Source organism: Ascaphus truei, chromosome 1, assembly GCF_040206685.1.
Source record: "Ascaphus truei isolate aAscTru1 chromosome 1, aAscTru1.hap1, whole genome shotgun sequence".
NCBI classification, from domain to species: Eukaryota; Metazoa; Chordata; class Amphibia; order Anura; family Ascaphidae; genus Ascaphus; species Ascaphus truei.
Window position 1 is genome coordinate 217,236,097 of NC_134483.1, and position 25,000 is coordinate 217,261,096.

Here is a 25,000-nt window from a genome sequence, read left to right on the forward strand (position 1 = left end):
GTACTGTACATGCTCGGACCCTGTTGGGGTGAAGTGAGGGGGTTCCTAACATCTGGGGGAAAAAGAATTTTAATTCTATGGTGAGTACTGTCTTGTTGCCGTATTATTTTGGTGGGGCTGGCTGGATACTTCTTTAGGGGGCTGACCATTACTGTACATTAAAACTTTTCTTTTTTTTTCCTCAGAAAAGAAAACGGCTAATGGGGGGATTTCGATGGATAATATTGTACTGTATGCTGATGTTTTCCGGCCGTACAGTATACTGTGTAATAAACCCTGAATAAATAAAACTATGCATTTATTCTACATATTCAGTATCGTTTCATTATGTGTCTTCCACAGTATACTGTACAGTGGTATACTGTACAGTGCCTAACATCTATGGGCAAAAAGAATTTTATTCCTAGGTGCCCTAGAACAGAAGTTCCCACGCCAATTGCCCTTGAACTTGACCGCGGCCCTAAGTAGTTCCCACGCCAATTGCGCGAATATAATGTAAAATAACCCGTTCTGTGGGTCTGAGCGGGTTCAAATTTACCTGGTCCCCATGCGGGAGGACCCTTGCCATAGTGGCAAAATATCAGCCTTCTAAGACCCCCGAAACCGGAGATAAAAAAAGACAGTTTAAAAGCACATTACCAAGTGGCTTTTTTTCTGCCATGCAAGTCAATGGCAGAAACCTGAACTTTAACATCACCCTGACTCCGTTCTGTTGCCACGAGAGGGTCACAATTTGCCATGCAATTCTGCTGCAACTAGGACTACATGGTCACCGAATATGAGCCCTCTAGGTCGAACAGAACCGGAGTTGTTGGTTCCAGGTTTCTGCTCATTGTGACTTAGCCGGTTCAAAGCTTTCTCCGCCATTGCGCTCAATTGTAGGACCCTCCTCGCCGGTGTGACCCTTTCTCGCCGCCATTACTGATGGGACCCTGTTGGGGTCAAGTGAGGAGGTTCCTAACATCTAGGGGCAAAATGAATTTTATTTCTAGGTGCCCTAGAACAGAAGTTCCCACGCCAATTGACCTAGTTCCCACGCCAATTGCCGTAGTTCCTACGCCAATTGCGCGACCAGCCAGTTAAAAAACAGTGCAGCAAGCCTCTACAGTACATTTGTTACACTGGCAAAGGAGCAAATGGAAACAATGTGAGGCAATTCAACATGGTCTTTTATTGGCGGAGTCAGTACAAAAACATTTATTTACAATATTGAAACATTTAAAGTGCACAGCAATTCTAACCATCAACACACAATAATACATTCTTCAGCCTTTATTAAATTCTTCTGCCACAAAACATTTTTGGTGCATAGGGCACAGGGAGTTAAAGTGACTTGCGTTTTATGTTCTGTATTTGGGGGTTGTCTTTGGGGGTTTATTCATCAAATTATTATGATGAACTGCCTTTTGAAATGACACTGCTGTTAACTATTTCAGCCACACACCTCCAGAGTTTTTAATCCCTCCCTAGCCAAGCGTCAATCGGCTGAGTCACCGTAGCCTACAGTACCATCCCCCCCTCTCCACTGGGTAGTTGATCTGCTGCATATTGCCATTGTGTTCTTAATCCGCCCATAGCCGAGCTACAAACACTCAGCACGCCTGCGTCTAATCACACCATCCCCCTCCCCCAACCCTTAGAGGCCTGTTGTTTGAACGGTAATGCTTTGAAAAATCCCCTCTCGAATTTGAAATGTAAATCTGATGTGCACAGCACTGTGAGAATTGAGAGTACACTGATACAGTATTTCATCAGGGTGTGAAAATATTTGTCAGTCACTATGGTTTACAGTCACATGTTTTTAATACAATACAGTACATTCTTTAATATCTTTAAAATAAAAATTTATAAATCCTGATAAAATATTTTATAAATAAATAAATAAAATAATTCATTGGTGCACTGTAGGGGTGGCTGTCAATGATTATGATTCGCAGGAAAGTGAATAAATATTTATTTTATTTTATCAGGAACCAAAAAATACAAATATAAAAATAATCAGGAATAATACATACAGTAATGCAGTCTTTATTAAGTTATTTTGGCAGCTTGAAATTGGATAACCATTTGGAAAACCTTTGTAAAACATGGGGAAACATGAGTAATGCACATTTATAAGAATATTATTTAATACTACAGTATATACAGTACAGTACTGTAATGTACTGTATAATATACTGTACTGTATATACTGTATAGTAAAATTAATTTTTCTTTAGTCTTTATCTTTTCCTCATTCTGTCTGCAGTACAGTAGTTCATTGAGAGAGGAGAGGTTTTGTGTACATCATTGCTGCTGTTTATATACTGTACATTTGACTGTACAAGCAGATTTGACAGGACACAACGCCAACATCCCCCTAGGCCATCATTTTTCCTGGAACGACAAGAAAACCAAAAATTTGTGCAGTTACTGTACTGTATTATGGCAGAACTACTGTAGGTGGCTGGTGCAACTTTGTCTGGAAAAAAAATGGGGCAGTTACTGTAGTAGGCAGTTACTGTAGTACTGTCAAACTAGTGTACTGTATACTGTACTGGAACTACTGTATACTCTGACTACTGTTAAATTCTATGTACTGTAACCTGATGGCTGGTGCTGCTCTCTCTGTAAAGAAAAAACTAACTACTGTATACAGTACTAGTACTCTTACTATCTGGAAAGAAAAAATCTTTGCCATACTTACCTGTAACATACTGTACTTACAATACTACAGCACAGTACTACTTTCCTGATGCTTGCCCATTACGCGCGATGACAATGGGCAACACAGTGGCAATATGGTCTATATATTTATTGCAGCGTTCCACGGTGAGTACATCGTTCCAAAAACTCAGTATGCCTTTCAACAACTACTACTTTTTGGAGGGTTTCACCACTTTCCGGATATGGTCCTTCAGCTGATGCCAGACCATTTCGATCGGATTGAAGTCTAGCGACCTGTCATTGGAAAGAAAGGACAATTGGTTTAAGAGCTAAAAACAGTGGGGAACAAAAATGGGACACGGTCTACTGCACTTACTCCGCTGGCGTCTTCACCCAGTTGATGCCACGCTCAAGGATATGCGCCGTTGACGCAGTGTGCTTGGGATCGTTGTCCTGGTAGAAGCAGTGACCATTGGGGAAGTCGCGTGTGATGTATTGCACTATCTCGGGCACAATGTTGTCTTGGAAGAAAGCTTTATTCATAATTCCTATAGCAAGAAAAGAAAAGTGCTCAAAAAACTGCACAATAGTACAGTACAGTGCATACGGTAAGGCAACACTAGCCAAGTACAGTGCATTAGGCGACATTATATTTGATACATTTTACCTTCAAAGATGACAATGCATCCCGGTCCACGCCTAGAGATGGCACCCCACACATGCAACTTCACAGGGTGTTTTGGCCGCGGCTTCAAAGATAAGCGGCCTTTTTTGTGGAACGCAAATCGTACAAATCTCTCCAGCGACACAGTAGACTCATCAGTGAAGATGCAATCCTGGAAAGTCTCCCCGCAGTCGATCCATGCCTGGGCCTGGAGCACTCTTTTGATTTTGTTTGCGTCCCGTATCATGGGGTACACTCTGTAATGACAAAGAATAAAAAAAATTTGCGCCACAGTGCAGTACAGTTTGCGAAACAACACTTTTACCTCCTGTACTGTCCAGTACTAACCTCACACGTCCATATTTCCATCCAATGCTGCGTCTCATCTTCTTTATGCTGCTCTCGGATACAGTCAGATTGTGCTTTTCCTGCAGAGTGTATTTGACCCTTAATGCACTCCTCTCATCATTCTCCTCACTTATTTTGTCCACCAGAACAGTTGTCTCCCTACAATGTAAAGAAATTATATTGTTTTATTAATATGCAGCAATATAAAATGTATATAAATGTAATGTTGTAATATACAGTACATTAAATATAAATAGACAAAATATATATACTGTTGTACTATAAATATAAATATACAAAATAAATATACTGTTGTAATATAAATATAAATATACAGTAAATCCTATTCAGTATATACCTTTGTAAGATTAATTGAAATATACAAAAAATGTATACTGCTGTACTATAAATATAAATAGACAAAATATATATACTGTTGTACTATAAATATACAAAATAAATATACTGTTGTAATATAAATATAAATATACAGTACATCCTATTCAGTATATACCGTTGTAAGATTAACTGAAATATACAAAAAATGTATACTGCTGTACTATAAATATAAATAGACAAAATATATATACTGTTGTACTATAAATATAAATATACAAAATAAATATACTGTTGTAATATAAATATAAATATAAATATACAGTACATCCTATTCAGTATATACCGTTGTAAGATTAATTGAAATATACAAAAAATGTATACTGCTGTACTATAAATATAAATAGACAAACTACTGTACAGTATGTTGTAATATAAATCAACAGAAATAACAACAGTATTACAGTAGATACAGAACTGTACTGTAGATGTACAGTACAATTTTCTATATTTTTTTTTTGTTAAGTTTTAGAAATATACTTACGCGTTTGTTACCCTTGGTGCCTTTTTCCGGTTTCTGTTTTTTCCTTGTGCATGATAGCTCACGGTGGTTAATGGCACAACGAGGTCAGAAGTAGCTAACCAGCGTTGGATAGCAGCAATTCGGTGTCCGCTCCTGTACATCTCCTTAATTCGCATGCTGAGATCCTTTGAAATCTTTTTAACAGGCATTGCTGCGAGTGGAAAGAAATACAAACACAAGAATGTATATTCGATGTTTAGTCGATGTGTATTCTATGTGCAGTCAATACACAAAATGGATGGTGTATTTATACGGTAATGACTGACACGCCCACTTTCAACACCTGTACCTGGCCGCCATGCATAAAAGGTCACACACTTTGCATAGCCCACCACTCCATGATCTTTATCTGAACTTGCTCTTGTACAGATACTGTACTGCATTGTGCCATCTGCTTCCATGGAGCATCCCCATTTCTATGGACGCAAGAACCCACTCACCTCTGCCGTGCCTGTCATGCTGAAAAAGCGAAAGGCGGTTGCCGTTTCCACGCCAAGGGCAAAGTGACAGGCTAAGGCCAATAAAGGAAACCTTCTGCTGACCCCAAAGGTTAAGGGTTTTCTTATACATAAGCCTCATTATGTGAAGAAGATATACGGTAATACGCTCTCTATGCAAAACAAATGGCAGCCAACCCATCGGACCCGCAGACCACTTCCCATATGCTTCGACGACTCTGCTTTAGCTGTCCCGGAAATCTTCATCCCGTCTTCTCCACCCCCATCTTCTCCGGTTCCATCTGACGACGATGCCGCCTCTGAAATCCACGGGTCACTTTCTCCTTTGCTCTTAGACGACTCTGCTCCTCGCCCGGAAATCCAAAGGTCACCTTCTCCATCCCTCTTCGACGCTACTGCTTCTCCTCTACCGGGTATCCACAGGTCACCTCCTCCACTCTCCATCGATGCCGCTTCTCTCCATGGAACCCCCATCTCATCCTCCGTTGCACCCATCCCCCCAGATGTCTAGACGCCATGCACAAGAAGCAGCTCGTTGGACCGGATGCTGAATGGGATAAGTGTGGATCTCCCCAGGAATTCTATTGTGCTGGCAAAGATAGATCTGCTTCTGGAGACCATGTTAAATGTGGAGCAACGGATGCTACAAATGGATCAACGGATGGTGAAGATAGAGGCTGACATTGCGGGCATAAATTATTTGCTCGGTGCTTATGCCCCTGTTTCCCCGACGCCGGAGCAGGAGGGTGACATGGATGTGATGAATGGGACCTTCGACCCCCTTCCATCACCAAGCGCCCCCCCTCCACCACAAGAGGTAGTGTACATGTATGCCGTTGAGGAGGACATGACAACCCCGTCAAGACCACGCCAGGAGACAACACGGCGACCACGACCGGAGGAAAGCTTCCTCCCAGACATTCTACCATCGCCCGTCGCCACAAGCACACCCGCTCTCAAAAGACCTACACCCGCTCGCATCGAAACAGTGCCCGACATCACCCTGTGCGATCTGACAGCGGCACTTAGGGAGAAGTATAGGGTGATGAGTGCTGGTGCACCCCACAAGTATGCCTTGATCATTTTTAAGCACCATGTTCCCTACACGTTGTACTGCGAGTGGGTGTTCAAAGTGAACTACGATGGGAATCACGTAAAAAAGGCCCTCCTGCCAATTTAAGGAAAAACATTGAGGAAGAATTGCGGCGCTTTTATACAGTTACAGATCCTGTAATGAAAGGCGTTAGAGACTGCATTAATGGCGTTTTGTGCCATGCAAGGAATCGGCCATGGATGGACAATGTGGAGGACTGTCAGTGAGACCATACTGTTGTGCTGAACTGTATTGTACTCTCCATGTTTTGCCCTACAGTACCTGCTGTACTTAAACAAAGGAAATGTTGTTGTGTGTTTTTTTTCACAGGACATGCACAACTCCAGTCCTTGAGGGCCTCAAACAGGCACGGTTTTCAATGTTGCCCTGAAAACCTGCCCTGTTTGCTGCCCTCTAGGACTGAACTGGTGCAGGTCTGACTGACAGTGTTGCGCACCATCCCACTGTACTGTACTGTATACTGTACTGGGTTTCTTTAATAAAGGAGATGTTACTTAAAATGTCACTTTAACTCCCTTTGCCCCATGCACCAAAAATGTTTTGTGGCAGAAGAATTTAATAAAGGCTGCAGAATGTATTATTGTGTGTTGATGGTTAGAATTGCTGTGCACTTTAAATGTTTCAATATTGTAAATAAATGTTTTTGTACTGACTCCACCAATAAAAGACATGTTGAATTGCCTCACATTGTTTCCATTTGCTCCTTTGCCAGTGTAATAAATGTACTGTAGAGGCTTGCTGCACTGTTTTTTAACTGGCTGGTCGCGCAATTGGCGTAGGAACTACGGCAATTGGCGTGGGAACTAGGTCAATTGGCGTGGGAACTTCTGTTCTAGGGCACCTAGAAATAAAATTCATTTTGCCCCTAGATGTTAGGAACCTCCTCACTTGACCCCAACAGGGTCCCATCAGTAATGGCGGCGAGAAAGGGTCACGCCGGCGAGGAGGGTCCTACCATTGAGCACAATGGCGGAGAAAGCTTTGAACCGGCTAAGTCACAATGAGCAGAAACCTGGAACCCACAACTCCGGTTCTGTTTGACCTAGAGGGCTCATATTCGGTGACCATGAAGTCCTAGTTGCGGCAGGATTGCATGGCAAATTGCGACCCTCTCGTGGCAACAGAACGGAGTCAGGATGATGTTAAAGTTTAGGTTTCTGCCATTGACTTGCATGGCAGAAAAAAGCCACTTTGGTAATGTGCTTTTAAACTGTCTTTTTGTATCTCTGGTTTCGGGGGTCTTGGACGGCTGATATTTTGCCACTATGGCAAGGGTCCTCCCGCATGGGGACCAGGTAAATTTCAACCCGCTCAGACCCACAGAACGGGTTATTTTACATTATACAGTATGTACTTACAGTATACTGTATACAGGATTTATATATTTTTATTTTAAAGATATTAAAGAATGTACTGTATTGTATTAAAAATATTTGACTGTAAACCATAGTGACTGACAAATATTTTCACACCCTGATAAAATACTGTATCAGTGTACTCTCAATTCTCACAGTGCTGTGCACATCAGATTTACATTTCAAATTCGAGAGGGGATTTTTCAAAGCATTACCGTTCAAACAACAGGCCTCTAAGGGTTGGGGGAGGGGGATGGTGTGATTAGACGCAGGCGTGCTGAGTGTTTGTAGCTCGGCTATGGGCGGATTAAGAACACAATGGCAATATGCAGCAGATCAACTACCCAGTGGATAGAGGGGGATGTTACTGTAGGCTAGGGTGACTCAGCCGATTGACGCTTGGCTAGGGAGGGATTAAAAACTCTGGAGGTGTGTGGCTGAAATAGTTAACAGCAGTGTCATTTCAAAAGGCAGTTCATCATAATAATTTGATGAATAAACCCCCAAAGACAACCCCCAAATACAGTACATAAAAAGCAAGTCACTTTAACTCCCTGTGCCCCATGCACCAAAAATGTTTTGTGGCAGAAGAATTTAATAAAGGCTGCAGAATGTATTATTGTGTGTTGATGGTTAGAAATGCTGTGCACTTTAAATGTTTCAATATTGTAAATAAATGTTTTTGTACTGACTCCACCAATAAAAGACCATGTTGAATTGCCTCACATTGTTTCCATTTGCTCCTTTGCCAGTGTAACAAATGTACTGTAGAGGCTTGCTGCACTGTTTTTTAACTGGCTGGTCGCGCAATTGGCGTAGGAACTACGGCAATTGGCGTGGGAACTAGGTCAATTGGCGTGGGAACTTCTGTTCTAGGGCACCTAGAAATAAAATTCATTTTGCCCCTAGATGTTAGGAACCTCCTCACTTGACCCCAACAGGGTCCCAGCAGTAATGGCGGCGAGAAAGGGTCACGCCGGCGAGGAGGTGGGAACTACTTAGGGCCGCGGTAAAGTTCACGGGCAATTGGCATGGGAACTTCTGTTCTAGGGCACCTAGGAATAAAAAAAATTTTGCCCATAGATGTTAGACACTGTATACCACTGTACAGTATACTGTGGAAGACACATAATGAAACGATACTGAATATGTAGAATAAATGCATAGTTTTATTTATTCAGGGTTTATTACACAGTATACTGTACGGCCAGAAAACATCAGCATACAGTACAATATTATCCATCGAAATCCCCCCATTAGCCGTTTTCTTTTCTGAGAAAAAACAAAAAGAAAAGTTTTAATGTACAGTACAGTACAGTATTGGTCAACCCCCTAAAGAAGTACCCAGCCAGCCCCACCAAAATAATACGGCAACAAGACAGTACTCACCATTGAATTTCCCATTGAGCTTGCGCCGGCGCCGGTCCACTGCCAGTCCAGCTTTCTTCATCATCCACGTCGATAGTTGGCAGCGAGCCTAGTCCACCTGTAGTCAGCAGGTGAGGCTGGAAATCGCTTAGGTACATGCAAGCTTCATCAAAATTGCACGCCAAATCCAGCTCAGCCTCAGGCTCAGGCTCAGGGTTGTCACTGACAGTGGGACCGTCATTGGAAGCCGGTGCTGGTGCTGGTGCTGGTGCATTGCTTGGCAGCGACTGTCGCTTCTTAGTTGGTTTTAACACGACCCTTTGCCTTTTGCTGCCTCCATGATCATAGATACGGGAAAAACCCGGTGATACACACCAATACCCTCCAACAAATTGGGGCTCAATACGGTGAAAACAGGGGTTACTACATAACCTTTTCCTTACTGCACGCTTCCACGTATGAGGAGTTGGCGAAAATTTGTAAAAGTCATATTTTTCGATAAAATACTGATAAATTTGAGCAACTGTTGCCATCTTATCCTCTGTTGCATTAATCGCGGCCCATATCAAATACGCGTAACTTCTGTCAGGTTTTTGGAAAGCAGGCTGCACTTGAACACTCATGGTGGGTCTCTGCAGAATAGTGTAACACAAACTGAAACTGGTCTTTGTCTTTCTTTAATATGAAAAGCCTAAATTGATACATTTTGGCAACTCTTCCTTCAGTCTCAAGGCCAAGGCCAAGTTACAATGGCACACTGTGGTACAGTATCTTTTTTAAAGGAAACACCTGCAAGCCGACACATTACTGATTCGGAGCATTACAAGTCATGAATTTATGCCATCTGGCGGACACGCGAAACATTGCAGCCTAGTAAATCCTGAACCATTATCAATTAACACATCAACCGCGCGTCAGCCGGGCATGCGCCTGGCTGGGAAGGCAAAAGGAGCCCTGCATTCTCCAGGTGAACAGAGTGGCATTCCAGGAACATGCCAGGTAAAAGCCGGTGATTTGTAAGAATAAAAGCTACCGCAGCAGTAGGTAAAAACTTCTATTTGCTTTACACCATTTACTTGCTAGGTAAAATCCCTCCGCTTCAGCAAAAATGTGGTTTTCTGCTTGAGTTCAGTAATTTTCAGTCTCAACTTTGGGTATTATGGCAGACTTTACTTGCAGAAAAAAAATATATTCTTTGCAGTGGAATATTTCTTTCGCTTCCGGCAGGGCGACTCTACACTCAGCAATTGGGTTTGGGATACCTTTTACACAGCTCAGCAATTCCTTTTTCCCCGTTAGGTCAATTTTACCCTCAGCACTTGTTTACTGAAAATTTCCCTGCTTCAGCACAGTCTTGCATCAATTTTCACACTTTTCTGCATATACTCCATTCACAGCTGTAGTCCTATGCAGTGTGGCAGCCTTTACTTGCAGAATCAGTACTGCTCGTGGGTTACCATCTGTATTCACTGCTTCAGCGAAACATTTGAAAACAACAAACGCCTATCCCTTTTAAGGGCTAACTTACTTCTTGAACCCTGACTACAGCTGGAAGGAAAAAACCCTATTTCAATGACCATATTACACTTTATTTGTGATAGGCAAATAATGTTTACCTGCTTCAGCACGGTCTCTCTCTCTCCTCTTGGAATCGGGAAAAAGAGTCCATCTGTGGTTTTGTAAGTTTTAGTGCAGTGTAAATTTCCTGCCTGGGTGTGTCCCTTTAATTAATTCTGGTCTCTGTATGGAGGTGTGTTCAAATCCCACTTCTGATGCCATATGTAGGAGGACACGTGCAGAGGTACGCATGGGAGACTGTTTTAAGGTGAAATTAAAGTAAGGCTTTATTGTGCCTGTCGCTTTAAACACAGCAAAGAAAACAACATATGAGAAATAGTGAGCCAAACAAAAGCTGCTCCACTTTGGCATATATGTATCCCTATATTCCAGTCCTTTTTAACTGGGTGGCTACCTAAGCTATTCATCAGCCCCAGTCATATAGATATATATTGTGACATAGTCCAAAGATATTAGGCAGCTTTCTGCCCCGTTTTAGGTCAGAAAGTGCAGAAATAGTTAAAAATGATCCATTCCACAGCTTCACATTAACTCAGGCTGGTGGATGGAAAATCCAGACCACAGATTACAATGGGTCTAGTTCTCTCTCACCTGCTCTCCTAATCACTAGCACAGGTATTTAGAGCAGAGAGGTTTGCATTTCAGTCTCTCTCCTTTGAGCCTGGGGGCTGGGGGTGTCGCTGCTCCCCTACATTCAGTTCGGGGTGGACGGCCCCTTCAAGTATCACAGTACCAGAGGATTTGCCTGGACACTTGGGACCGAGTTCCCACCACGAACAGATAAGACAAACACATGTTTACTGCCGTATCTAATAGACTGTGTGCTTTATCTGGTGACTATAAATAAGAGGGCATTGTTTTAAACTGGGGAACCTGATTAGTTGGCCCAGCAGTAGTTAGATCCCTGAAAGGGAAAGGGAAAGGGATAGGATTTTGTTTATATAATTTGGTTTATTGTTACTTGAAATAACAGTGTGGGAAATACTATAACACTGATATGAGTAAATCGCTGAATGTAAATATGTAAATATCTGAGTGCCTCTTGCCTACACATGTTAAAGCTGCAGTCCCTTACTTGGATGAAAATAAAGCAGGCAGAAGCCCGAGTTAAGCAGCATAATACTTTGCATGATCCTGTTTTTGAATAAATAACCCTAGAATACTGTGTCGGGAAGAACCCAGACAGATGTCAGCGCTACAAAAGAGGGGCGTTTGTCACAATATATATAGACAACAGTCATTTGAAAATAAAGTCTTATCTGTTTGCTGGGTTGCTGCCTTTTCTCCGGCTAATCAGCATCCAGGTTTAGAAGTCTTATTTGTCAGCTCCAGACATCTGTGTTCTCTCGGTCAGTCTCACCTGGGAGACTCAGGAACCTCTGCTCTGTCTCCTAGTTCAGCTCACATGTGAGCTAAGGAGTCTCACTTCCTTTCTCAGAGGCAGGCTTTTTCTAACACCTCTAATCAGCTAGGTGCTGGTCAATTAACCAGCACACTGCTGGATTAGAGGCAAGTTTTCTGAACCGGGTAAGTCCCCTGTTACACCTACATACAAACCCTGATTATCAGTGTTTTATTTCTACAAATAGCAAACACGGGTAAAAGGAAGGACTTAAGTGGTACCGACATGAATGTACTGAGTGTAGAACTCAACCCTTTTATTACATGTGTAATACTATCATATATAAGGTGAAACATATTAATGGCTGAAACCCATCAACAGGTACATCTGAAATTGTGTTTTTTTATGGAATAAATAATACTGTACTATGCTTTTCAATGATTAAAGGGAATGTACTGAAGGATATGTATGTGTGCCCTACTATTCTATGTAATATTGTGTGTATTAAGTATGAGTATACAATAATGATTCTATATCCTGTACATCGAACAAGAATTTCGAAGAAACAAAAAATTGTCAAAATAAAATTTAATTACACATTTCATTGCATCAATTATTATTATTTTTTTTGCAATATATATAGTAGTACAAGAACAAAATATACAATATATCCAAATCAGCACCTTTTTAGCAGCTGCACTGCTTGGCTCACTGTGGCCATGGGTGTGTGGTCTGCCACGCCTCAGGGTGTGCACCTGGCATGAGCATCTCCTCTGATTGTGGAGTAGGTGGTGTCTCCACAATAAGTAAAACCCCTGATGTGGCACCATGGAGTTACCGAGGTTTCTGACCATGGAGGGGCATGTATAGTCTCCAGGTCCTGCTGGATTTCCTGAGTGAGCCATTGATAGAAAAAGCTATCTGCCCTATAGATTAGTCAGGACTTGTTACACTGTAGATTGAGTACAATAGCTCTATCTTGGGGTTATTTAGGCATACAGTATGCTGTAGATTCTACTTCAGTGTTCAGTTCAGGGAGTTGCTAAATTACTTTTACAACCTCTGAGGTGCCTTCACATAACCATGGAACTATTCATGGAACACTATTTAGTTGCAGTGTTCTTTATTTAGGGAACATTCATATCCTTTGACAAATTCAGTTTGCCTTGCAGTTGCAGTCTTCTTGTTTGTTTAACAAGAGTCTCAACAAATACCCTAATCAATTAGGCAGCTGTTCATCAGCCTGAGTATTCGGTGTTTGCACAGATCTAACATTCCAAGATACAAGCTTACACACTTGTTCATGGTACCAAAAAGTTTGACCTCAATTAACCTCCTAAGGTTAATAACAACTTAATTCTTATACTGGCAACTATCTGTCCTCAAGATCCTTGCCTACTTGTTTGCTACTATTGGCTTATTTGGTTTATATAAGTTGGTGGACATCTGATTTCACAGACCATTATCTGTACACTGTGGTTTAATTTAACCCAATGGGTACTGTCAACACTTGGTCCACCCCTGTGCACCAATTATCCACTCAGGTCAGCTGCTGGCATTTTAATCATGGGTTTTAAGATATAGTTCCCTCCTTTACCCTTGTTTTCCTTTGTAGTTGATTTCATATAGATCACACCTACTGTAGGCACAGTGTGTAATATTATTACACTGTATCTAAGCATTGTTTGATATCCGGGGTTTCAACACTCCAAATGGTTCCTCAATGCGGTATTTAATTGTTATTTTAAAGTCCTGTATTTTATCATTTGTTTATAATAAAATATATTTTAATTTCAATTTATATCATCCATCTTAGTGAGAGAGTGCTATTTAATTGGGATTATTCTCCATTATAGTTGTTTCATCATCACCATCACCTCTGTACTACCATTATTAAGCTGAAACGGGGGTCTTTCTCTAGTTTATGCTAGCAAAAAACGTATGCAATGTGAATATGTCCTATTTGCATCAGTTTTGCCACAACATTTCCTTAATCCATATATCCCTGTGTTTCTGAATAGGTATTAACATCACAGAATAATGTACTGGAAATTGTAATTATGCATGCAAGTTTAAGTAGTAAGCCAATGGTTAAATAAGTAAAAATTGGTCATTTGTTAAATTTTGTGTTATTTGTCAAAGATCACAGTTTTATAAAAAAATAAATAAAAAACAATTGAAAGTTTGATTTATTTCCTATAAATGCATTTTTGTGCACAAATTAGCAGCAGGAAAACATTGATTGAAAAAAATCTTCCTTTGAATTGAATTCTGTAAACAGGGAATATCATGCTGTACCAACCACAACTGTCCCAAGAGAATTCCAAGTATTCTATCTATCATTAACCAGTCTAAGAATTCTAAATATTCATCCACATTTCTAGATAATTCCTGCACCAACGCCTAACATATACAACATAATAAATGATTCCTTTCCTGATATGCATGGTATGTATGCATCTGGAATATATTGGTCTATAAATTATAGATTGTGAGGAAAACAGTCTATAATTCTCGTTACTCATAAGGGGAAAATGTTTGAAAGTAAATCCATAAGTCCAATATTGCCAGAAATGTTTTTTTATTGCTAACATGCACTTGTCACTTTATCTGTTTCCATGCAGCTAATTCCAGCTGTGAAATAAAAAATTGTACGTAATCTACATGAAACTGAAAAGTTTAGGAATAGCAATCATACTGGAAAATTAGATTTTTTTTCTTTAGTACTCTCCACAGGTGCAAGCAATCTATGCGAACACAAAGCTCTTTAGGTATCCTGTTATTTAGTTTACATTCAGTTTTTCCTTTACAAGTTTAAACACCTTCAAAGCTATCCATGAATCCCTGTTTAGACCATAAAATTTTAAAAGCTGTACATCTGCATTTTAGCCAAGCACAGTTTTAAATACAGCAGCTGGCAGAAGACTATATCTCACATTGCCTGCCAAGAAATTCAGTCACTGGTGTGTTCAAGGCAGTGGAATTATTGCTGTTGTAAGAAGAGAATGCACGCTGGTTCTCAACTTCAAGCTGATTGGTTTACTCTCGACTGATCTTATGTTTATTTCTGCCATAGCTTCATTATATTTATTTGACAAGCTCTTACGCAATATTTCCTTTGAGGCACAGCAAGCGAACATGCATATTTTCATTGACTGACTGGGATTCTGTATATCTAATAGATTTTTTTATGGCATTTTACTTCTTAAGAATACAGTATATGCTATTTTGCAAAACATGTCATGCTGTATGTTGTTTGTTTACCTAAAAATAAATGTTTTGCATTCATGAGTGGCTAACCGCTAAGGTAATGAAGGTGTTAACCCCTCCTGCTACCCACTCTTCCTGAGAGGCCTAAAAGGGCAATTGTCCCCTTCACCCACCCCCTATACCTGCAGCAACCCACACCTAACACCACACACAGTAATGAGCAATAGCCCTATTAGCCAAATATGGCTAAGAGCACTTTTGCCGTTCAAAAAGCAAACAGAAAACATAATTAAAAAAAAACCAAATACAATACACAATAAAATACAAATCACATTACAATCAAAACACTAGCCATTTAATACATGTTGTCCCTTTGCCAAAGTTATTAACTGATTACTGTACTTGCAGTGATTGCTCCAGACTGATTATGCAAATAGATCTCTTATACAGTACATAGCTTGGGGGGGGGAAATCTATTTCTTTACCCATCTTTTTTTCCCTCTCCCTTGCTCATGTAGTTGTCTCACATACATACTGTAGAAAAAACATTTATAGTTGCATAAATCGGAAAATTATAATGTTTACCAATTTGTTTTACTCAAGATCTGTATGCAACTGTCAGTACTATTGTACAGATGACTTCCCTTTTCCCTGCCCTGCCATTAGTGTGTAAGGCAAGGCTTCCTTGAAAAAATAAATAAAGTCATGCTAGTGTTTGGTTAGAGAATCACAATCTTAAATTGAATCAATATAGTACCTGTAACCCAACCCCTCACGGTAGATCTGGCCACTACATGGGTGTTTTCCCTGGGTGCTGTAGCTCACTTGCTGGTTCAGGAGGTCTGAGTGGCTCCTCTGTTGTAGTTTGGGAGCAGTAACAGGGCAGGCTTTCTCTTGGTTCTACTGTACAGTGCCTCCATCCCATGGGATGCAGGATGGTCCCCACAGGCAATACTCCTTTCCAATAATCACACCTCATAGTGGGTCCAACAGTAGCTTTATTGCACAGCAGCATGTTCATCCTCCAGCCCTGGAGCAGACCCCAGGGGTTTGAGGCCCCGAGAGCCCCTCCAAATCTCCTTGACCCTCTTGCAGGGAATAGGGTATCACACTGTCTCATCATCCACCCCCTCAGTTTGGTAGAGTGTCAGCTTTTATACCCGGGGGAAAGGTCTTGTAACCCCACCCCATAACAGAGCAGGTACTGACAGGCATCACACCATATACATGTGACCCAGTCAGTACCCTCCCGTTCCTCTCAGGACTAAGGGGGCTATGCACTAAGCTCAATGCCTTTGCGTTCTGATTTGGCCAAAAAACAGATTCGTTAAAAAGTGAAGCCGGGGACGCGATTCACTAAGGCCTTGAGGCCATTTTTTTACGTACCTGCTTCAAATAGCTCAGAACAGCCACAGCGTACGTGTTGCTTTTTTTCCCCCTGCTAGCATTCTTAACCTTTATGTACGCTAGCTGATAGAAAAAAAAGCCGCATGTAACATTTGCATGGAGATTTGCCATCTCCATGCAAGGCTGTTACAGGCGATTATACAGTACATAAATACATTTGATTACTATTGTACATGAGCAGGGGGTCTCCGGAACTGAACCGCATTATTGTCAGCTCTGGGGGACCCCTACTTCATGAGGTACAGGCCCCGTTTACTGCTGCCGATATCCACTGTAATTTTAAAGCTTCCGCGTCACGTGAGCGGGAAATATACATTCAGCAGGTGATACCGGCACCCCATAAAGGGGCCTGTAACTCCTGAAGAAGGGGGTCCCCGGACCTGAAACCAATGCTATTCAGCTCCGAGGACCCCATGCTCATTGACAGTATTATTAAAGCAAACGTAATCATTCATTTTTATATGTGTTCATTTACACGCTAAGGCAATGATTGTCCCCTGAGGTTCATGTATGCCCCCTTATTTTTCTGGGGTATATGTGGGAAAGACCATGGAAGGAGTGAATCCATGTAGTATAATTTTCTTGTCAATTACAGTGTGTGTCATTATTTTTGGGTTGGGACATGGCAGTGTAGTGGTTAAATTCTGAAATGCTGACGTCGTCAATTTAGGCAATCACCTGAAAACAATAGTAATCACACTTGTGGCAGACTATTTGGGAGGGATACCCTATATACAGCGTCCATTTTGTTAATTTAGTGTGGGTGTTGTTGTGAGGAGAGATAGAGTCGGTTTGGTGGTAGTAGTTGGAGAGAGTTGGAGAGAGTTGGTGATTTGTTGGCGAATATTGAGTGAGTTATCTTGTGTTATTATATTTTGTTTATCTACATTTTTGTATTGTTAGTGTGATTGAACTTTGTTAGTGTGTCATTTTTCTTTATATTTGTTTCTTGTGAGTGAGTCAAATAGAGAGGATGAGTGGACGTGGGAGTGGACATGGGAGTGGACTTGGGAGTGGATGTGGGAGAGGTGTGGTGGCTGGTGGGAGTGGGGGTGCGGTGGAGCATGGGAGTGGAGGAGGTGCGGTGGCTGGTGGGAGTGGGGGTGCGGTGGAGCGTGGGAGTGGGGGTGCGGTGGCTGGTGGGAGTGGGGGAATGTGGGAGCGTGGGAGTGGAGTGATACGTCATGCCAGGGCAGGTACGTCCCGTGATGACACTCCAGGTGGTGGAGTGCAGGTGGATGAGGGTAGCGGGACTACTGGACTGGGAGAGAGGGACACTGTTCACCATACAAACAGTGATGATGATGATGGAAGTGATGAGGGGCCATCAACAAGCCAGGCGCGGCCGGAGGGCCTAAGAAACCCCCGCTTTACACATCGCGAAAATGACATCTTGGTTGAAAGTGTCATGGATTCCTATGAACAACTCTATGGATCATTAGCATGTAAGTTTTGTATTTTAATTATTCGAGAACAATATATATGTAATGGGTATTCCCCCACCCAATCGCAGATATAGTGTGAGTGCGGAGAACCTACAGTTACCGGGTGTGGTGCTTTACCTGTTAGGCTCACAGGAGGGCTGAGCTTCCGCCACGGGGTACCTGGGACAAGTATATTATGAGTAACCCTGTACTAGGTGCAGCGCCTCCACCTGCGATAGTTCCCAGCAAAGCGGGAATTGTTCCTCGCAGGACACATACAAATACTCAGCACAGAGTATGTGTAATAACCAATACGTTTACTCGTGCATAGGAAACATACTTGGGCATATAACATCAACAGAACAATAATCAACAGGTGTCCCTTTCTAGAGGAGACACTGAATACTGCGTCTCGCAGGACGCTACCTTCCCCTAAACCGGTGATCCCACCCCGTGTCCAACAATCCCCACACAATGTCCCGCGCTCTTACAGAGAGAGGATATGTGTGACTGCGCAGTCACTAGTGAAGCTAATAGGATCGTTGGTGCACTTGTTGATAAGGGTTTCCTGCCGAGCACTCCAGTGCTCGGGCCTGCAACAGGACTTCACAAAGGATCAGACGAGTTCCTACATGACATCCAGGATCCACCCGCATGGTGATCCGTAAGGGGCGATCCCACCCTGAAGATAGTCCAGCTCTCTTTAATGGCAGAGACTGGAGCCCAAGTCTCTCAGCAGGAAACGCAGCGTCCGCTGTGTCCCTAACTGACTCGGTGAACTAAGGTGATGCTCACGCTACTATAGGCCGTCCCTACAGTACAGCAACCTTTAGTGTCTTCACGGGAAACTCCTAGGGGCCTACGGGGTGCCTGTCCTATGCAGGTGGGTCACTGACCCCCTGCACCCACACTAATTCTCCCGTACCTCCCGGGTTCCCTCTGACTACTTCTACCTACTACTCAAAACCTGCAGCAACGCACTGCAACCTGCTTGGTGCCTGCAGTGAACGCACTGCACACACACACGATGCCCTCTTGTCAGCACTCACAGCACTGACAGCCGTGACACTGACAAGACGCACACACACGAACCTAAGGGCAGGGTCCCTAACCTGGGGCCGTCCCTTATTAAATACCCACTAACCTGGTGGGGAGTTGGGGCCTGTCTGGGACCTGGGAAACCTTACCTGGTGCAGGAGCTTCACTCGCTCCCTACACCCTTCCTTCCCCTTCTGCTCCCCAGCTCCAACTGACAAAAACCATGTCTGCACACAACATTGTTGCAACTCTGCAGCATGAGAATCTGCCAGCTCTATTGGCTTCAATGCTGCCTGTGACCAGGGTGAAAGTGCAGTCCCCAGAGGCTGCTGGGAATTGTAGTTCTTGGTACAGCTCTTTCCTATGGGGACCGCGTGCGCGATCTTTACTGCGCATGGGTGAAGCTCGCGCCACAACCAAGATGGCAGTGCCCGCTGGGACAAGTCGCCGTCCCCTTCCCCCACTGCCACAGGGGTAAGCCAGGGGGCAAAGGAAGATCAGGGGAACCGGGGGTGACCCCCTTACATATACATTAGGTTGTATATGCCGCATTCTCATTTATTAACTATATTTCACATGTGTAAGTTGTGGGGTGCTGTGGAACAATGAAGGGACCTCTAATCTGTCTTAAGTACATATAGAACATAAAAAGTGTTGTCCACACTCATAATGAATACTAAACAATCAATGATACTTTAAATGATGATATATATATGAATGACTCAAAGTGAGGGTCATTCCTTGTCAATGTGCATACAAAATTTAATCACATACAATTAACAGAAGGGTGAGGGATGGTGAGGGAAGGGTGAAAATTGTCATTATTAAAAATTATGGGATATGATAAACACATCCCTAAGAGGGAAGGAAGTGGTTTAGATGAGACGCAGGGGAACGCGACGTTTCGTGCTCACTTACCCCTTTTACAGGCCCATTATCATAGTCAGCACAAAGTGGGACTATGTTACTTACCGACTCCCTCACACTAATTTCATCACATTGTTAAAATAAATGGTATTAAGATGCCATTACTGTTTATTCAAGACATGCCTAAGGTTACGTACAGTTGTTAAACATGTATGCTGTAACGGAGGTGTGCAGCTGATTGTTCACATCTAATTTGTCAGGAATGCGTGCATGACCTACACTAATAGAGGGACATGTCTGTAATTAGAGGGACATGTTATAATTGTTTCAATATTAACATACAGTATGATTTAAATACTGAAATTGATATGAACACATTGTTACATATACAAAGGTAAAACGAAGACCAGTCAGAAGTCAAAATTGTGGAGCCAGATAGGCCGAGCTGGTGTCTTTCCAAGGACATCAGAGATGTGTAAAAAAAGATTTGGGGACATAAAACATAGGCTCAAGAATAAAATGGCACAGGCCGGATGCATCACAAGTGGGACAGGAGGTGGACCTCCAGCATCACTGAAGTTACAGTCTTACGAGGAAAATATGTTATCAATTATGACTCCCCGCCTTATATTTGGAATTTGAGGGAACAGAGATATTGGGCCATCTCTTTCACATTCGACACCAGGTGAGTTGTATGCTATTATATCAATATTTACTTGAGAAATGCAAGCATTTAAAAATAAAATTACAATAATCTGTTTAGATGTGAAACTGAAATGTCAACATTACACATGCCCTTATTCATTTATGTCAAATATGCATTTTATGTAAAGCTGCCGTTCAATAATTATCCTGCATGTGTGTTTTTGGATAGCAATCACTAGTGTACTGACCATAAATACTTGTAGCATGTTTATTTTTAAACAATACTACTTGTAAATAACAATTGTATTGGATTTGAACAAGCATGCTTGTTCCTCTTGTTCATGTATGAACAATTCACATAAGCATATTTAAATATGTCATCAAACCCCGCACATAAATACAAGGACAACTATAATTTCGCTACCTATGCAGTTGTTTCTTTAATTAGAGATTGCACACAAACTATTGCCGTTACAAAATTGACATACAAAAACATAAACAGGACATTGAACTGCAGCTTTAACTGATGCACATCTCCAAATTTTCACCAAAACATATGTGCATTAACATAGTATGTTCAGCCAAATAAAGAGGAGCACAAAATTACTTAGTCATTATGTTGAATGTAAAATGTTGTTATTTATTATATAGTGATTGCTGAGGACATGGATTCTGATGTGCCTGCATCACCACAACAACCTGTCCGAATTGAGGATGAGATGACAGTAGATCCCACACATATTAGTGTCCCAGATGCGTATGATTCCGGACCTGATTTGCTTGGATTACAGGATACCCAACCAAATCCTGAAAGTGATGACAATGGGGAGATCCAACCGGGCCAGGGAGACCAGGTTTGTGCTGAAGCATTATCAAATTTAACCAGCCTAGAGGCCAGGTTTATCAAAAACCAGGAAGATTGGTCACACATACACTCTCAAACAAATGAGAAAATATATGAAGAAATTATACATATGAGCAATATAATGACAAGACAACAGGACACACTGGACAAAATGGCAAATAGCTTCTCTGTCATAGCCACATGTATGGGTCAACTTGTGGCACATGTCCAGGCACAGCCTCTGCCACAGGCACTATTACAGCCATAAAGCCAGCCACACGCACAATCGGATATACACATACTATCCGATCTGGAGCTATTATCAGATATAGATCTAATATCAGAGCCAGAGAGGCAAATAGCTCCAGAGAGGCAAATAGAGGCAGACAGGCAAATACAGGCAGAGATCCAAAGTGAGCCAGAGATCCAAAGTGAGCCAGAGATCCAAAGTGAGCCAGAAATACAAAGTAAGCCAGAGATCCGAAGTGAACCAGAGATCCAAAGTGAGCCAGAGATGCAAAGTGAGCCAGAGAGGCAAAGTGAGCCAGAGAGGCAAAGTGAGCCAGAGAGGCAAAGTGAGCCAGAGAGGCAAAGTGAGCAGAGAGGCAAAGTGAGCCAGAGAGGCAAAGCGAGCCAGACACACAGCCAATGCTACATCAGGATCATAATGCGCCGGATCCTATGTCCCAGGCTCTTCCCCTGGACCAAATACTAGCACTGGCACTGGCACAACCATTGACAGTGGCTCAAACACTGTCCCAACCCCGGCACTGGCTCAACCACTGTCCCAACCACCGGCACTGGCTCAACCACTGTCCCAACCCCCGGCACTGGCTCAACCACTGGCACAAGCCCCAGCACTGGCTCAACCACTGGCACAAGCCCCGACACTGGCTCAACCACTGGCACAAGCCCCGGCAATGGCTCAACCACTGGCATAAGCCCCGACACTGGCTCAACCACTGGCACAAGCCCCGGCACTGGATCAACCACTGGCACAAGCCCCGGCACTGGGCCAGCATGAAACGGCAAGAAAAAGGCAACCGTGGACGTGATCCCACACCAACGCCTCCCACACATTCATCACAACGACTATCCCCCCCCAAAAAAAAGGTCTTATTATTGTTCCCGTAAGTCTTCATATTCAATTATTAGCATTCATTAAGGTTCAGCAAACATACTTAAAAATGTGTATGTAACACAAGTAAGGTGCATACATGTGAACGAAACCGCATATGTTTTTGCATGTGTGAATAATGTATGTGATATCTATCTATATTTTAGACCGTCTTAATTGTGAAAAAATAACATTATAAATATTTGTTCATTTGAACATGTTATTTCACAAAACAATTCTATCCAAAGTGTGTTTCAGAGATTTGCTACTGAATCATGTATAATATGCAAGTCAAAATTTCAAAAGATACAGAACACCTGTATGTGGGAGAAGAATACATGGACACTTCTTCCTTTGTATAATGACCTTGTACAGTGTTGTGCAAATAATGCCAGTTTGGGTACTTTGTAAGAACCTTGAATTAAGGAATAGTTTTGGTTACTGTACTCCATTCCGTTCAAATACATGCAGTTTGAGATGTCTTCTATGGAAAAGCCTCCGCTTTCTTACGCAATGCTATTATATAGTGCCATTGAAAATGAAAGGAACAAAAAAGCTACGGTCTCACAGATCTATCAATATCTTACGGATAACTACCATTATTATCAAAATCAACCTCAACCTAAGGTATGGAAATATTCAATCCGCCGCACTTTATCAACCAATTCTTCTTTTATTCGAAACCCACCATCAGGCGGAAACAGGGGTAGCTGTTGGTCATTTCATGAATCCGGTATGCGTATGTCTGCAAATGGAAATATAAAAAGACAGACAATTGTCGAACACGACTACCATGATATAGGTGCCCGCAGTGGTGCCTTAAATGTTCAGCAGAATGTCTTCTTTCAACCTGAGTTGGACTACATATACCAGAACCATAACGGAGCAACATATTACGATAACATGCAGAATACTGAGTTTGCTCAAACAGATGAAATGACACAAAGTTACTATGTGTATCCGCCTCCGAACATTGTACAAGATGCAAACAGTTATGGACTAAGCTACAACCCTGCACAGCTGAACACACAGAACAAAGAATTGATAGACTACAGCGGCTACATCGCAAACCAAACTTCTATGGCTGCCCCGAATATGAATGCAATATAATGCAGGTAACTATATTGTAAGGACTTTATAAACTGTGTGAATCTTTTCTTCCCGAATGACACGCATATACGTTGTATTCATGGCGCATGCACGTACCATGCGGGAAAAAAAGTTTTTGTTTGTGTAAATTAACGTGTCTCTTTTACCTTTTCGGCTGCTTCTGATCATATTACAGAGATCGCGCTGTGAAGATCACAATATGCCGGAACACAGTTCTGTAAGAAGGTAAGATCTATTTACTGATATACGTGGCAATATTTTGAACCGTGCTGTGCAATGGCGGTTGAAATCAGAGATATTCGTGCGCAGCCCTTAAATGTCAGTCGAGTACGTGTACGCCCCTGTGTGAAACTACAATAATTGTAAACATAACAAAATAATTAGAAATGTAGTACATATCATCTTAATTAGTGTAGTTTGCATATGGCTACATAATGTTATGCGCCTGATGAATATTGGTTACTCTGTTCTAGAAATGGCAAGCAAAGCAGGAGTTTACATGTCATTATGTCACATTATGCAGACTATTTACTGTTGTTTATCATTGTGTATGTAACATGTTTGTGGTACTAGCATGGGAACAAACGAAACCTTAGGTAATACAGCCAGTCCTCCCTCGGTTATCCGACACAATGCGTAGCTCCAAATGGCGTTGTAAAGCTAAACGTCTTAAAGCAAAACACGCTTTCTCATAGCAACACTGTTAAAAGTAAAGGTTGCGTTTTTTTTGGGGGGGTATAATAATTTTGTATATACTCCTAATATTGTATGCGGATAATAAGAGATGAAACACATACACATTATATTGTGTGTGTGTGTGTGTGTGTGTATATACACAACAGCTTCCACCCGACACACACCAAACATACAACCATCTACATTCAAGCCATACGATACAACCGGATATGCTCCGACACAGCAGACAGATACCAGCGGATTAAAGCCTTGAGATCAGACTTTATAAACCATGGGTACAACCACAGAATTGTAGACCAGCAAATTCACAAAGCCACCAGAATACCAAGAATTGATCTCCTTGAATACAAACAGAAGGAGACAAGCGACAGGGTACCTTTGGTGGTCACATATAACCCACACCTAGGAGCCCTACGCAAGATCGCCAGGAAACTACAACCCATCCTCCAGGAAGATACAAGACTGCAACAGGTCTTCCCTGAAGCACCCTTATTATCATACAGACAACCCCATAATCGCAAGAATATTATTGTGAGGAGTAAAGTATTCAGCAGTACAACTGAATGCAGGACAAAACCATGCCAGGACCCAAGATGCAAAACCTGCGCAATGCTCTACACAGCGGACACAATACAAATACCACACAGGAATCGGGAATACAAAATCAGAGGAAGGTTCACCTTTTCCTCCAGCAATGTCGTGTACCTCAGCATGTGCATGAAATGCCCAGGGGGCTGCTACTACATAGGTGAGACAGGGCAGGGGCTAAACAAGAGAATGAACCTGCATCGCCACAGCATCACACGCGGAACAAGAGACAGTCCTGTTGGCGAACATTTCTCTGACTCTG